Source organism: Juglans microcarpa x Juglans regia, chromosome 4S (assembly GCF_004785595.1).
Source record: "Juglans microcarpa x Juglans regia isolate MS1-56 chromosome 4S, Jm3101_v1.0, whole genome shotgun sequence".
NCBI lineage: Eukaryota > Viridiplantae > Streptophyta > Magnoliopsida > Fagales > Juglandaceae > Juglans > Juglans microcarpa x Juglans regia.
In genome coordinates, this window is record NC_054601.1 from 17613724 (window position 1) to 17629303 (window position 15580).

At 32.2% G+C, this 15580-nt stretch overlaps 1 protein-coding gene and 1 pseudogene across 3 annotated transcripts in view; one reads left to right on the plus strand and one right to left on the minus strand.

The window, feature by feature from the left end:
- The window catches only part of LOC121262543 (probable U3 small nucleolar RNA-associated protein 11), a 66117-nt gene extending 65451 nt beyond the window's left edge, over positions 1-666 (minus strand). For 2 of the 3 annotated variants that reach the window (XM_041165054.1, XM_041165053.1), the window contains exon 1: positions 447-666. The gene's annotated coding sequence lies outside the window, so the exon portion shown is untranslated. The remainder of the gene's footprint in view (positions 1-446) is intronic. The other variant, XM_041165050.1, reaches the window with a different exon arrangement.
- Positions 1-15580, plus strand: part of LOC121262086 — a 104415-nt pseudogene that overhangs the window by 15882 nt on the left and 72953 nt on the right.

A 15580-nucleotide genomic window follows, 5' to 3' on the forward strand; every position in this document is an offset into this window, starting at 1 on the left:
TGACACCACATTTTTAAACAAATTAACAGATGGTAATTAAATAATTTTACAAATAATTTCATTTTGTTACAAAGGGGCAGAAAGATTAGTAGATAGCATTAATCCAATCATATATTGTTTACAAGGTTGGACCAAACAATGCAAACATTGTCACAGACTCAAAGTCACATTTCTAACGCTTTCTCACCAACCAAACATAGTCACAGTCACAGACAATGAAGAAAATTCAAGAATCATTGACAAAAATTAAAATGAACAAGCAGAGTAGCAGATTAATGAGTAATGACTATGTAAATACTAAATAGTAAATACAAGTTACATTACAACAACAAAAAAATCATAAATAATCATAAGTTACATTACAACAACAAAAAAATCATAAATAATCGTGGCTCATGTGATGACTGATGAGGGAGAGAAATGCGAGAGAGAGGAAAAGAAAGTACCGTGGGTCCGTGAGAAATACGTGGCTGTGAGAGGGGCTGTGTGAGACGGCGATTGGTGCGAGAGGTGAGGGGAGGTGCGACGGCGAGAGTAAGGGTCTGTGTGAAGCGGTGCGACTGCGAGAGGTGAGGGGACACAGGCTGAGGGGGCGACGTCGAGATGTGAGGGTCTATGTGCAACGGACCGACGACGGCTGCGTGAGTGACGAGTGAGGCAGAGAGGAAGGAAGGGAACTGAGGGGAATCGACTGGGGCCCTGGGGCTGATTTTAGGGTTTATTGGAGAGGAAACGGCGCCCTTTCCTGTAGTTTGGGCTGCTGGCAGATGGGCTTTTTGAGTCCACTGGCTTTCTGGCCCGCTGGCCTTTTTTAATACCTATATAAATATATACATATTTAATGCACTATATATACATACATGATACATATACTAGGCTGAAAGCATCGTGCAAAGAGCACGTTTCCCTAGTTGGGTGAAACAGATAATTATTCAAAGATAATAAAACTTTTTTACAAAAAATTATAAATAAAGTATAATAATTACATGTTTGGATATATAAGAAAAAAAAAAAAAAGATTAGTTCAAAATATGCTATAGTTTAATACAAGTTGGAGTAGAGTAATATAGACAAATGATATAATATAAAATTTTCATCGATTCCGAATCTAATTGCAATTAGCTTAGCTAATTGATAGGATCCTATTGCATATAAAAGGAAAAAAAAGGACTTTGCTATGGTAAAGGAATCAAAGAAAGGAGAATGGCAAACTTACTGCATATAAATGAGAAGCTGAGATAATAATACAAAATATTACGACAATCAGACAACACCAACATGATAATAATACAAAATTTGTCTTGAGAAAAAGACTTTTTGTTTTTTATAAGTCGTGGAAAAAAGACTTGAAGAAGAAAGAAATAGACCCTGTGTGAAGGGGAAGATTGCGGACCAGCAAAGCAGGGAGCAGGGGAGTGATTGTCTTTGTAGGACCTGCATTAAAACATATACTAAATTAATGTTTTGTCATTTGTATAGGCATATATTATATTAAGATCACTTAAGCTGCAAATAAGAAAATACTTATCTAAAGAGAATGCAGGCAACAAAATCTAATGTTCTATTTATGTTAATAACTTACCTGCCAAAAAAAAATAATATATATTTTTGTGTTGTTCCATTATATATACTGGCAAGTATGACAAGATACTGCCATAGATAACCTAAATAACATAATAACATGAGAGAAATACCTTGTAGTGTGTCAATAAGCTATTCCACAGTGGCTGTTTGCTCAGGAGTCAAATAAAAGTGGTTGCTAATGGTGGCAAGGGTTGCGAGTTGAAAAGAGAGAGAGAAGAGAGCATGTTAGGTTGAGAGAGAACTCAGGGGAGGGAGGGAATCGTGAATGTGAGAGGGATTTGTGTATGCTCTCAAACGGAGAAAACATAAAGTGAAAAGAAGAGAAGAAGAAGTAAATAAAAAAAAAAATTGTACTGACACAAGCACTCGACGGATATAGAGATCACTAACATAAGCAATTTTCTTCCCCATAATTAAAATTATGCACTGACACTTACTGGAAAAAAAGAAGTAAATAAAAAAAATTTACACTAACACAAGCACTCGGATACATAAAATCACTGACACAACCCATCCCCTTTCCCATAATTAAAATAATACATAGACACTGACTTACTGACCCATTGATACAAATTGAAAAAAAAATAAATTAAAAGACATTTATATCCTTATATAAACAGACACAAAAGAATATAAACATACAACACACAGACGGCACACTGAAAAACAAGAAAGTTACTGTTCATTACTGTTCACACGAGATAGGCTCTTATATAATAGAAATAGATATATTGTATACACTCTAAAATTTATAGTATATTATACTATGATTTTTTATTTGATATATACATATTAATATATATTAATGTATATAAATATTTGTAATACACTAAAGTCTAATACACTAATGTATTTATCAAAATTAATATATATTGTAATACTAAATAACTATTGACTATACCAATACTAATAGTAATACTAATACTAATACTATAATGATATTAATACCCTATATAGTTATAGTGATATTAATACTAACATATTAAGCTAACTATACTATTATATATATATGATCTATTATACTATAACTCTTATAATATATTAATATATACTAGTACTACACTATTAGTATAGACTACTATATAGTACTATAACTAATAACTATACTAGTATACTAGTAGTATTACTATAACAATATGTTAGTGATAATACTATATTAAATGGTGGAAAAAATACAATTACGATCATGTCTTAAAAATGTTTAAAAAAATTACCAAAGTCCCATAAGTTCTAGTCCAGCGGAGTAGATTTCAGACTCAATTAGCATCCATTACAAGAAAAAAGGACTTGAAAAAATTAGTTGAGCCAATGTCACAAATCTCAGACAGCGACGATGAAGAAGACGCACAAGATCAAGTCAGATTATCTCCATTACAACAACCTAGATTATCACCAGATCAACAGGCCTCTCATTCTCAACATGTATCTCCTTCTTAGGACAACTCATCCTATCATTCAGTACATCTGATGGATTCTCAAGATCCATTTGATCTAAAACTCGCAGATTATGACCCTCATATTATGTAATTCCAGAAGATTACTACTTTCTCAATTATTCAACATGACAGATGAAAGTTGTCAGAAGTATTATCTTTTCAAATAATAAAGACAAACAACTTCGTTCATTATCATATTATTATGTACTGTTCAAGGTCAAGACAAAAGTTACTATTTAAGGTCAAGATTATTGTCTACTAAAAGACATAAAACTTTGTATATACTATTGAACTCCACTTATTATTAGTTGACGTAAAAAGATAAAATGCCAGGCATGTATTATTGATAATTACTGTTTTAGTGTTTATAAAAATGAGTTTGTAAACAAATGAGGGCATTCATAAACTTTCATATGAAGTCAATATTCTATTCTCTCAACTCCCACTTCGGAAATACTCTTTCTTTTGTGTAAACTTTCCTTCATGTCTTTTGCTTCCAATTCTTCTGAGAATTAATCTCATTATAAGTATTATGTTTTTAATAAAGTCAATTTTATCATCTTTAATTTCCATCTTTTATATTTATTCATACATATGGTCGGTTATATTTGATGTATTAATTACTATCATGAATATGGCTGGTTATACTGCCTATGATTATTGTTAAGCTATTATTATTAATTATATTACCTGGGATACGTTATTGGTCGGTTATACCGCCTGTATTAATTGCTATCATGCATAGGGCTGATTATACCGCATATTATTATTGTTAAGCTATTATCATTAATTATATTACCTGGGATACATTATTGTTCTCAGAAGGATTGGAAGCAAAATACATGAATGAAAGTTTACATAAAAGAAAAAGTATTTCGGAAGTGAGAGTTGAGAGAAGGGAAATATTGGTTTCAAATGAAAGTTTCTAAATGTCCTCCTTTGTTTATAAACTCCTTTTGTAGACACTAAAATAGTAATTATCAATAATATGTGCTTGACATTTTATCTTCTTATGTCAACTAATAATAAGTGGAGTTCAATAGTATATATAAAATTGTCTGTCTTTTAGTAGACAATAATCTTGACCTTGAATAGTAACTTTTGTCTTGACTTTGAACAGTACACAATAATCTGATCATGAACGAAGTTGTTTATCTTTATTATTTGAAGAGATAATACTTCTGATAGTTTTCATCTGTCATGTTGAATAATTGAGAAAGTAGTAATTTTTTAAAATCACATAATATGAGGGTCATAATCTGCGAGTTTCAGATAAAATGGGTCTTGAGAATCCATCAGATGTACTGGATGGTAGGATGAGCTGTCTTGAAAAGGAGATGCCTGTTGGTAATAATTTGGGTTGTTGTAAGGGAGATAATCTGACGTGATGTTGTACGTCTTCTTCATCATCCTTGTCTGAGACTTGTGACATTGCCTCAACTAATTTTTTCAAGTCATTTTTGCTGGTGGATGCTAATTGAGCATGAAATCTACTCCGCTGGACTAGAACTTCAGAGGCTTTGTTAATTTTTGAAAACATTTTAAAGACATGATCATAATTATATTTTTCCCACCATTTGACAGAGACTTGGCGAGTTAAAAACATAATGTTTTTGAGAGAGGGGTGAGGTTTAATGACGTATTCCCACTTCATAATCCAATTTAATTTTGTTTTGAGAAAGAAAAGAATAAGTGGTGAACAATACTTTAATGAGAGTAGATAATCATTTTGTGAAAAAAAAAAATCTAAAGACTTTCTTGGAGAGAGATAGGAAGAAGAAGGGGCTCATGTCTATAATAATCCCACCATAGTAAAAACTATCATGGGAGTGTATTGATTTCTTGTAATTTATTAAAGTGGAAAAACTAAGAATGACGCAAATTTTTGTTTTGTTTAAGAAACATTTTTGTCAATTCTTGCTAGTAATCATAATAATCATAATATGGAGGATCATAAGGTTGAGAAAATTTCCTTGTTAAATTGGAATTTTTTTCTCATTATTTCAATGTGAGAACTTATTTAATAGTAAATTTGTAAAAGACAATAATTGGGATGAAGGTGTAGAATGTTGAGTTTGAAGAGAACAAGGATTTCAAAAAGAATAATGGAATTTGTGTCTATTAATATGAATTCATAAAAATTTTGGATTTTCTTAATATTTTGTGGAACATAATGCCAGTCTGGTAAGAGAAAGACATCAAATAATTTTTGAGGATCAGACATGTGTTGGATTTCAGACTCAATAGGGAAGACTGGACGCCAGTGAGTCTTAATGATAATAGGCGATAAGAAGGCTGGAATAATAGTGAAGGATTAATAATTTGAGAATGGGTATATGAAGAATGAGAAACAACTTTGGAGTATGTTGGTACTTTCAGAGAAGTTAATGGTGAGAATGAATTGTAAGATGATCTAATATTTTATGGTAATATCTCAATACCGTGTATGATTTTGGAGTTGCGGAATGACAAAGTGAATGATAGGGAGGAGATGGTGGCCTAGCATAAGAAGATTTGGATTTTTTATCTGGGTTATGTCTGATTGTCCAAAAGCCTTCTTCATTTACTTTACTACAAGGCAGAGGTCTTCAGAAGAGGGTTTAGTACAGACGAATGGCATGTTGGCATGCTCAATATGTATATAATGTAAATTGTTCTCCCTTCTGCAGAAGATGGTCATTGTAGAGACTTTGGAGAGCTGTAACATACTATAGACAATCATTTTTCTTTTGTTTTTTCTTCCATCCTATTCAAAATTTGTAGCTTAATTTTTTTTTTCTTGGAAGCCCGTCATAGGAATTTTATCAATATATAATTTGGGGCCAGTTGAAAATATCCAAAAAATTTTCCTTTTTCAGCAATTAGAACTAATTTCTTACACTGAGGTATTTCTGTGCTCATCCTATACTGTTTCATTCCCTTTGGTCGGCACAGGCTGATGTCAAGAGTATTGTGAACTTGCCAGTATACTTCTGTTGTTAGTTCTGATCAAATGAATGAGCACAATCCTTTTACATTTTGTTTTAAATTAAGCATATTTTTACAAAATATAATGCTCTTATAACTATTTTTTAACTTATTTTATAAAAATATCCTTAATTTAAAATAGAGCTGCAAAAGAGTTAAAATCTATATTGTTACTCGATGACCTTTGGTTAAAAATCTGCCACTTGTATATTTTCTGGCTTGGCTTTATACCTTCTTGTGGAAAATTAGATAAGTTTTCGACTTTCACAAAAGAGTAGTCTTTAGTTTTAGAAAGAGTAGTGATATACGTGCAATTTATTTTTTAATTTTTTATATAATCATGTTTTCAATTGAAAGTAATTTTGTAAAACAATGCTATTTTTATGAGTTATTTTACAAAAATGCCCATATTTAAAATAAGGTTTTGTAAATGGTTCTGAAATAATTGTATGTCTATTATTTTTTAATAAAGAAAAAAACTTATAATCAAGTATTTTGGTCTAAAAATTGGCATGTGAGTTGATAAAATTTGGTGTGGCGCCCCAGACCCCATATACGGGAACACGGAAATCGAGACACTCGAATTATGACAACACAGGCACGCATCCCAACGATAGTGCTAAGTGTGTATATATGCAATATTGTACAATAAACAACGCAACGGATAATTTAAATAAGTCAACTAAGTACCAGAATTTTTAATACAAATTTACATAAGTAAAACGATTAAAAAGAGTTATACAGTCATCCTAAAATAAAATATAATACAAGTCCAAAACAAATACGAGTGATCATAATCACTCATCGGGCGGAGCTGAATCCTCAGGCTCACTCTCGACTTCCTCTGCATCAAAATCTGCTTTACCATAAAACGGTACCTTAGGTAAGTATAAACCAAACAACTCACGAGAATAAAAATGCATTAATGCTACCAACATGCATGCAAATGATGAAATATGCATTATTCTCAAAACATCATTTTCTTCGAAAATGAATATTTTCTAACACACGCCAAAATTCCATTTGGCCCAAAAATAATAATTTGTCATTTTCCCAGAAAATGACCCAAATCAATAAACCATCAATTTTCCCAGAAAATGAATCACATAAAAATCCATTTATTCAACACACGCTATTTTCTCAGAAAATAGCCCATTAATCCATTTTTACCATATGCACCATGATCTCCCATAGGGACCATCCGCACGTCCTGACTTCGTAGCGATGCCCAGTTCCGCGCCCAGCGCGTTCATGGCCAAGCATCCTCTACGCAACGAGCGATGCCCAGTTCCGCGCCCAGCGAGTTCGTGGCCAAGCATCCTCTAGCCCCCGCCAGCAAAGGGGCCATGGAGTCAGCACGAGACCATTCCGTCCGATTCCGTTGTCGCCCAGCGACAACCCAGGGACGTCACTCAGTATATTCCGCTCCCGAGTGACCAGAGGAGCTCCACCGAGATAATACCCAATCTCGGCTTGGGGTCGTGATACATATGCACCCAAAATCTATTTATCACATGAAAACTCAGTTTTCATAAAAAATATACATGAACATGAATACAATTACACGAAAACCCAATTTTCATTTACAAACATGAACATGCATGTAAAATGCCATGTACATGAAACGACACCAATAACCAACAACCAACAATTACCAACACAATCCAGAACACCCAAACAACTCCATCCTCCAATCCATCCGACCCCCTTACTCCTCGGACTCAGTCCGGCATAACCAACCAGTTCACAATAAAAATGGGTTAGTACAAAAATACATTTAAATCACGAAAATTCTTTGAAAAAATACTTACAGCGCTTTAATATAATTTTTGAAGGATCTTGGAGGTGCAAGAAACAGCAACACAGCAACAGAATAGTGCCGAATGCACTGTGGCCGTGGGTCTCAAAAACTCACTTTTCAACAGGGACAAACCAAAACCCAAAATTGATAGGGTAGGGCTTAGGGATGTCGGTGAAGCTAATGGTGGTAGTGATTGGCCGTGGGTGGCAGCGTAAAGGGCAGTTTAAGGTCAAAATGCACAAAATGGAAATGTGGATGGTAGAGCTTCACCGGTGGCGGATCGGGGCTGAGGATGGGTGCATTTGGTTGCTATGAGGTCGAGGATGAAGTGGTGAAGAAATGGTGGCCGGAAGTGGCACAACGGTGGCGCTGGAGCAAATGGAGGCAACGGCTTCGCGTTGAGCATGGGGATAAACGGCAGCGCGAGAAGAGCTGAGAATGGAGGGAGGTGGTCGCCGACTGGTGGGGAAGCGAAGGAGAGGGGCGGTGAGGCATACGACGGTGCACGACAGTGGCTGGGTGGAGGAGAAGCCACGCACGGGGAGAGAGGGAGAGAGGGCCTTTGCGTGCGGGAAGAGCAGGGGAGAGAAAAGAAAATGAAGGAAAAGAAAAGAAAAGAAAAGAAGGAAAGAAAAAATGGAGGGAAAGAAATGAGATTTAATCCTTACATCTTGGGTCACAAAAATGATTCAACGAGAAAGATTTCAAAACAACGAGTTAAATAAAATAATTTAAACGTAATGATAAAATGAAAATAAAATAATTAAACCCAACAATAAACTAATTTAAAATAAAAAAAAATTTAAATGCATAACAGTAATTAATATTAAGAAAGCACATCAAAATAATTTTCACAAAATTAAAAATCATAAAAATAAACCAACTAAAAATCCGATAATTTTAAAACAAGAGAATAAATTTTTGAATTAATAAAAATAATCATTCAATTAAAAATACACTAAAATACGGAGTGTTACATTTGGCATGCCACATTTTGTTATCAATACGTTAATATATTTAACTAATTATAATAAAAATATAAATTTATTTCAAGATCTAAAAACTATTAAATCATATATAATCTAAAATTAAAAAAATAATAATAAATCTTTGGGGAGAGGAAACCCCTTGTCGTGGATTGGTTGCGAGCCACCCTGCAAGGTGCTGATCTTGATCTACACCTATGAGTAGATTTGGGTTGTGCGGATTGTGCGGCCCAGCAGATATTTTGCATAGGCCTAATGTTTATATATATATATATATTTTGCATAGGCCTAATGTGTGTATATATATATATATATATATATATATATATATATTATCTAGGTACAATATTTTGTTTATTGAACCTGAGAAAAAAATTATTGTTTATTGAAGGTAGAATAATAGTTTCATCATCATCGTTAATTTTGATTAGGCAAAATCTCTTTATGATCAGCTTGCAGCCTTATCCTTTATCTGGCTGTGCATCACTTAACCATGCTTTAACAAAGTTTAATAGTGCACATAATGCGAGAAACTAAAAATGATTCCTGAGCATTGGTTTGGATACATAATTCATACGAGGTAAGATTAGATATTTTGTTAGAAATTAAATAAAATATTATTAAATATAATTTTTTAGTATTATTTTTATTTTAAAATTGAAAAAAATTAAATTGTTTATTATATTTTTATATGAGAATTTAATAAAGTTATAATGATGAGATGAGATGAGATGTTTTGTGTATCTAAACCCACCCTGAGGAGTGTTTGAGTGTTTAACAATGTTTTATAGAGATTGGCATTTTTCCATATATATAGTAGAATTAATGATTGGGTAGAAAAACTCAAATCATTCGAGGATTCTTACAATGTTACGTCTAACTTATTCCATCAAGTCACGTTTGTTTATAAGCATATCTATACTATATATAATAAGTGTGGATAGCCATGAACAGTAATTTTTGTCGTCTTCCGTGTTGCAATCCGTTTTTTGTGTGTTTTCTCTTTTTATTTTAGCGTTTTGTGTCCGTTTAACTGGGGGTATTTTAATCTTCGAGGGTATTTTAGTCTTTTAATTTTCCATTCTCGAGATATATACTTCGGTTTTAACTCTCTCTGCATTTATTCTTCTGTTTTAACTCTCGCTCTACCATTTTCCCTTCCCGAAAAGCTCTCTCTTCTCTCTTCTCTCTTCTCCAAAAGCGACGCTCTCTCTTCTCTCTCTGCATTTGCGTTGTATTCTCATGGCTTCTCTTTCTGGTTTTTATCTCCGAAAGCGACGCACTTTCTTTGGCTTCTCTCTTTGGTTTTTTTTTTGCATTTTTTTTTCCATTTTCGGTGTTGTTAGTTTCGAGATTTTACAATGGTTTGTTGGGTTTTTTTTTTTGTGCCGTTCGTTTGGAGATTTTACATGAGTTTGCATGTTGGGGTACTGTTTGTTTGTGAAGAAATAAACTTTTTTCTTCACATTTGCATGTTGTGGATTTTTTGTATTTTTGATTTTTTGCAAAAATATTAACTTTTTTCTTCAGATTTGCATGTTGTGAGTTTTTGTGTTTTTTGTGAAAAAATATATTTTTTTGTAGGTTTGTTAGGTTTTTTTTGGTGTTGTTTGTTGTTTATTTTTTTGTATTTTCCGTTTCATTGATGGTTTTTTTCTCATTTCGTTATTTACAGATTTTTTAAGAGATGCAATTTTTTTGATTTTTTTTTCTTCGGATTTGCATGTCGTGAGTTATCTATTTTATATTCTTTGCTTTTGTTTATATTTTTTTTCTTATGTTGGATGAGAGTTTTTTCCCTGTGAGTTTGCATGTTATTTTAACTCGATTTTTTTTCTTTGCATTTCGTTTTTTTAAAAGATATAATTTTTTTGGTTGTTTGATGGTTTTTTTTTTTTTTTTTTTTTTTTTTTTTTTTTTTTTTTTTTTTTTGTATTTGCACGTTGTGAGTTATCTGTTTTGGGTTTTTTCTCTTCGGATTTGTTATTTGCAGTATTGGGTTTGTCTTCGTTATTTTTTTTTCTTGTAGATTTGCATGTTGTGAGTTATTTTTTGTCTTCATTGATAGTTTGTCTTCGGCTTTTTTGGTTGTTTGATGGTGGTTTTTTTTTTTTTTTTGTGTATTTGCACGTTGTGAGTTATCTGTTTTGGGTTTTTTCTCTTCGAATTTGTTATTTGCAGCATTGGGTTTGTCTTCTTTATTTTTTTTTCTTGTAGATTTGCATGTTGTGAGTTATTTTTTTGTCTTTGTTGATAGTTTGTCTTCGGCTTTTTTAGTTGTTTGATGGTGGTTTTTTTTTTCTTTCTTTTCTTTGTGGATTTTACATGTTGTGGATTCTCTGAGTTTGAGTTTTCTCTTTTTACGTTTATTATTTGCAGCATTGGATTTGTCTTTGTCGATTTTTTTTCCTGTAGATTTTCATGTTGAGTTATTTTCTATTCTCTGCTTTTGTTATTTAGATGTTTTTGAAAAAATATTATTATTATTATTATTATTATTTTATGTTTGATGGGTTTTTTTCCTTGTAGGTTTGCATGTTGTGAGCTTTGTCTTTGGATTTTTTTCTCTGTTTTTTATGTTTGGTGGGTTTTTTTCGATGTAGATTTGAATGTTGTGCGTTGAAGATTTTGTTTGGTTGTGTAGTTAGATGGAAGTCAGTTTATGTTTGGTTATTTGCTTTCCTTTTATATGTTATTTGCTTTCATGTTGTGGTTTTTCTAGCTTTTTTTGCATTACATGTAAATTTCTTGAGTTGCTGATTTTTTGAATTTTGATTCATTATATTAGAACCTAAGATTTTTTAGGTTTGAGCTATTTAGTTTGAGGATTGTGTTTATAGATTTTTTCATTTCTATATAAATCTTTAATGATTTGTTGTTATAATTTTATATTTCATTCTAGAAATATGCGGTTACTTATCTATCAAGATTTCTTCTTATTCATTTATTGTGCATTTTTTGGATGCTGTTAGTTTGGTAATTTTACATGGATTTGTTGGATTTTATATTTATTACATGTAATAAATATATTTGTTGGATTTATTGGATTTATATACATGTAATAAATCTATGTATATTTATTACATGGATTTTATATTTCATTTGTTTGTTTGTGGAAGAAATACATGGGTTCTTTTCTTTTGCTATGTTGTGAAATATATGGTTTTGTTTCAAGTTTTAAAATTGATTTTTTTATATGTAATATATATATTGAACAAATGTAGAATATATATATATATATATATATATATATTTTTTTTTTTTTGTTTTATTAAATTGTTGTCTTTTTTATTTAATGTTATTATGACTAATTGGTTTTGGCCTTTCATTTCAGGTTGGTATCAAGCTTCTTTTGTATATATTATTTGTTTTCTTTCACATTTGATTTTTTTTTCCAATTAGGTTATAACTTTTTATTGTTATATGATTTATAAATTTGTAAGAAAAAATATATATTTTTTATAATGCAATTCTGTTATTTTTATTTTTATATATATATATATATATATATATATATATATATATAAAATGACCATATATATTTTGTCCCCAGTTTCATCACTACTAGTTTTTATAACAATTCTTTATAGACGAACCATTTCTTGTAAGGAATACATGACGACTTCCTTTTAGTATGAGTCAATGCTACACCCACCAGTAGCCCGAAGATGGGTCCTGATAAGGCAATTAATTAGGCCTTTTTATTTTTTTAAATGTTTTTCATTCATTTTTTTATACTTTACACATTAAAAAAAATTATAACATAATTAAAAAATACTTCTTTAATCATTAAATAAAATAAAAAAATAAAAAAAATTTGTCGGGACCCAGGACAAGTAGCATTATTCTTTTAGTATACGTATTACATTCGGTTGTTCATGGAAATAAATACTTTCTTGCATGTACTCCTAGAGGTGACTTTCAGTTTGGGCATGTTATAAACAAAAAAACGAGATTAAAGTATTCTTTAATGAGTATGCACTATAACACTAGGGTGAGTTTGGATGTTGAAGTGAGTTGAGTTGAGATGATAAAATATTATTAGAATATTATTTTTTAATATTATTATTATTTTGAGATTTGAAAAAGTTGAATTGTTTATTATATTTTGTGTTGAGATTTGAAAAAGTTATAATGATGAGTTGAAATGAGTTGAGAGTAGTTTATGTTCCAAACGCACCCTAAAGGGTTTTTTCCGGAGATCGCCGAGAAAAATCACAAAACTAGACAAAATTAGGCAAAAATACAAACGAGGCGTTAATCGCACCACAGAATAGTACAAACATGTGGTCTTAAATGCTATTTTAGATGATAAAATGATTGCAAATAAGGCATTATTTGCAGTGAAATTTAACTTTAATAAAAAAAATTTAAAAAATCTTTTTCTTTCAGTGATGAAAATTGTAATTCAATATATAATATATAAACACTAATTAATTAAATTTATCAACTCAAAATGATTTCATAATATTGGGATGTAAAAATCATTCCGCTCGGTTTGAAAACGTTCTACATCTTCTATGTCCTTTATGTGGAAATTAAAGCTTGAGAAAGCTAATTAAATTAATCTCGTACCTCATTCACTAAGAAAAGGGGTTGTTTAATGCACGTCTCAGGCGGGCTTTCTTTAACTGTTTCTTGAAAGCTCACTAGTCCGGAAGTCAATATCTCAACTTTCTCGCATTCAATGACCAACAACGTTTTCAGCATTGGCCATTTTGAAATATGCATTCCATGGTAAAACCACTTGAGTCTCGATAATTGCATAAGATGCAGACAAGTTACTCGAGGAAACACCAACGACCTTGCTACTGCTACTTCTCCTCTTTCAGCTGCAACAATTTCCTCCATCCCGCAGTCAACAATCACAATTTCCTTCAATTGCTCGAGACATGATCTAACGATAAGAGGCTGGAAATAAACTTATCAAACTCTCGCATCTCCAAGCATTTACTACTTGTAAATTTTGAAACATGAAACTTATTTGGGCGTCTTTACTCCATACATACTTTATTTTGGATCCACCATCCAGACGCAGTATTTTCAGATTAGGGAAGGCAACTTGCAGGATTAATGTCATGTATTGTTGATGAAATACACATGGAGGGGGCGAAGCTCGCTGGAGGGTGATTGCCGGTGGGAGGAGAAGCTACCATGAAGGTGGTGTTGCCGGAGGATGGCGCACGGCGGTGCAGTGAGCACCAAGCCCATTCGGGCTGTGCACTCCCTATTTTTGAATTTTACATGCTGGAAAGTGAACTGAAAAATTATTTGTTGAGGTCATGGAACATGTGGAATGTAGTGCAAATCTGAGTATAGGTCAAAAGAGGGACTTATCCATTTTATTTAGTTTTTAAACCAAGGGAAAGATGTCAAAAGCTTTGCTAAAACACATAACACATGCCCAAATGCTTAGAAAGACTACATTGGGTCATTATTTGTTGATTTTCACTTCGGTTATTTGAGACTCTAATGAACTATATTCTAATGGCTTAGGAAGAAATCTGAAGTGTATTAAATGAGAAAATGGACAAGCTAGGGATTAAAAAAAAAAAAAAAGTTTTTCATACATGGTTTACATTTGTGTTTTGGAAAAGTTTGCCTATTACCGGGGTCCTTATTAAATAAAAGAATAGGTGCATTTTAAAGTGTAATAGCGTGAAAGCCACCACTACAATAGTTTTGAATTAGAGTAAGACCATGTGGTTATTTCAGATTAGATGTTGTGATTGAAACTGTTAATGCCTCTTGGTAGTCGATCCTAGAATTCTAACCTTATTCCTATGCACTTAAAGGAAAGCAACTTTGTTACATTTAATTCCCTTGGTTGATTAACCAAATAGTGTATAAATCTTCCAGTTGATACAAAAATTCAGATTAATCTATCTCCAGTGTTCTTAAACTCAACAAGTTTATTTCATAATATGTGATTTTCAGATTTATTGAAATTGTGGTCAGTAACTTTCCTTTGGTATGTTTCATTCACTTTATTTGCTAGGGACTAGCAAAAAGTCAGTTGGGGGGTGTGATAAATTGTCAATTATGCGGTATTAATACTCTTAAATATCTTGGGTTAAAAGAGTTTTATGTGTTAAAATAAGAGTATTAATTAGATAATATGAATTAACTTTGTTTGGCATGTGAAATAATATTTTACCTCTAATTAAATATAGATGGGTTTATGTTTTTTTTTTGGGCTAGCTAAAATTTAACTAAAGTTAAGATTTATTTTGGTTCATGCAGGATTGTGGCCCACAAATGACATCTGTGAATAAATCAACCCATGAGAAGCTCAAGTCAATTGCTAAGTTCAAGCTTGTTACAAGCAGCCCATACGTGATTTTATTTGAAGCCCATGTGGAGAAGGCAACCTGAGAAGGAATTGATTTGAAGGCCACGTGAAGGACCAACTTACTACCAGACATGATAGACACAATTCACTACTACGTGAAGGCCTAATTGATTTGCTGATGTACTGCACTTTGGGAATGGAACGTGCGGTAGGAGAGGGAATGCCTCAAGTCCTGGACTGCAACTGGGAGGTGCGGATGTGTATGTTCGTGGCTGGACGTTGGAGAAGCAGCGACAGACGCAACGAACACACGGAGATAAGAGATAAAAGGAAAAGAAAAAAATCAGGCCTGGGGCATAGTTATTTTTGTTTTTTGTTTTTTTACTTTTTTTGCCTTTGGATTCCTGAAAGGATTTTATCTTTTTTAGAGTTTTTCTTTTCATTCATACACTGGACGTCGGTTTCCTCTTGGGGGAAAGGGGGCTCTTCATATTTCACTTTGGTTCTTTTCGGA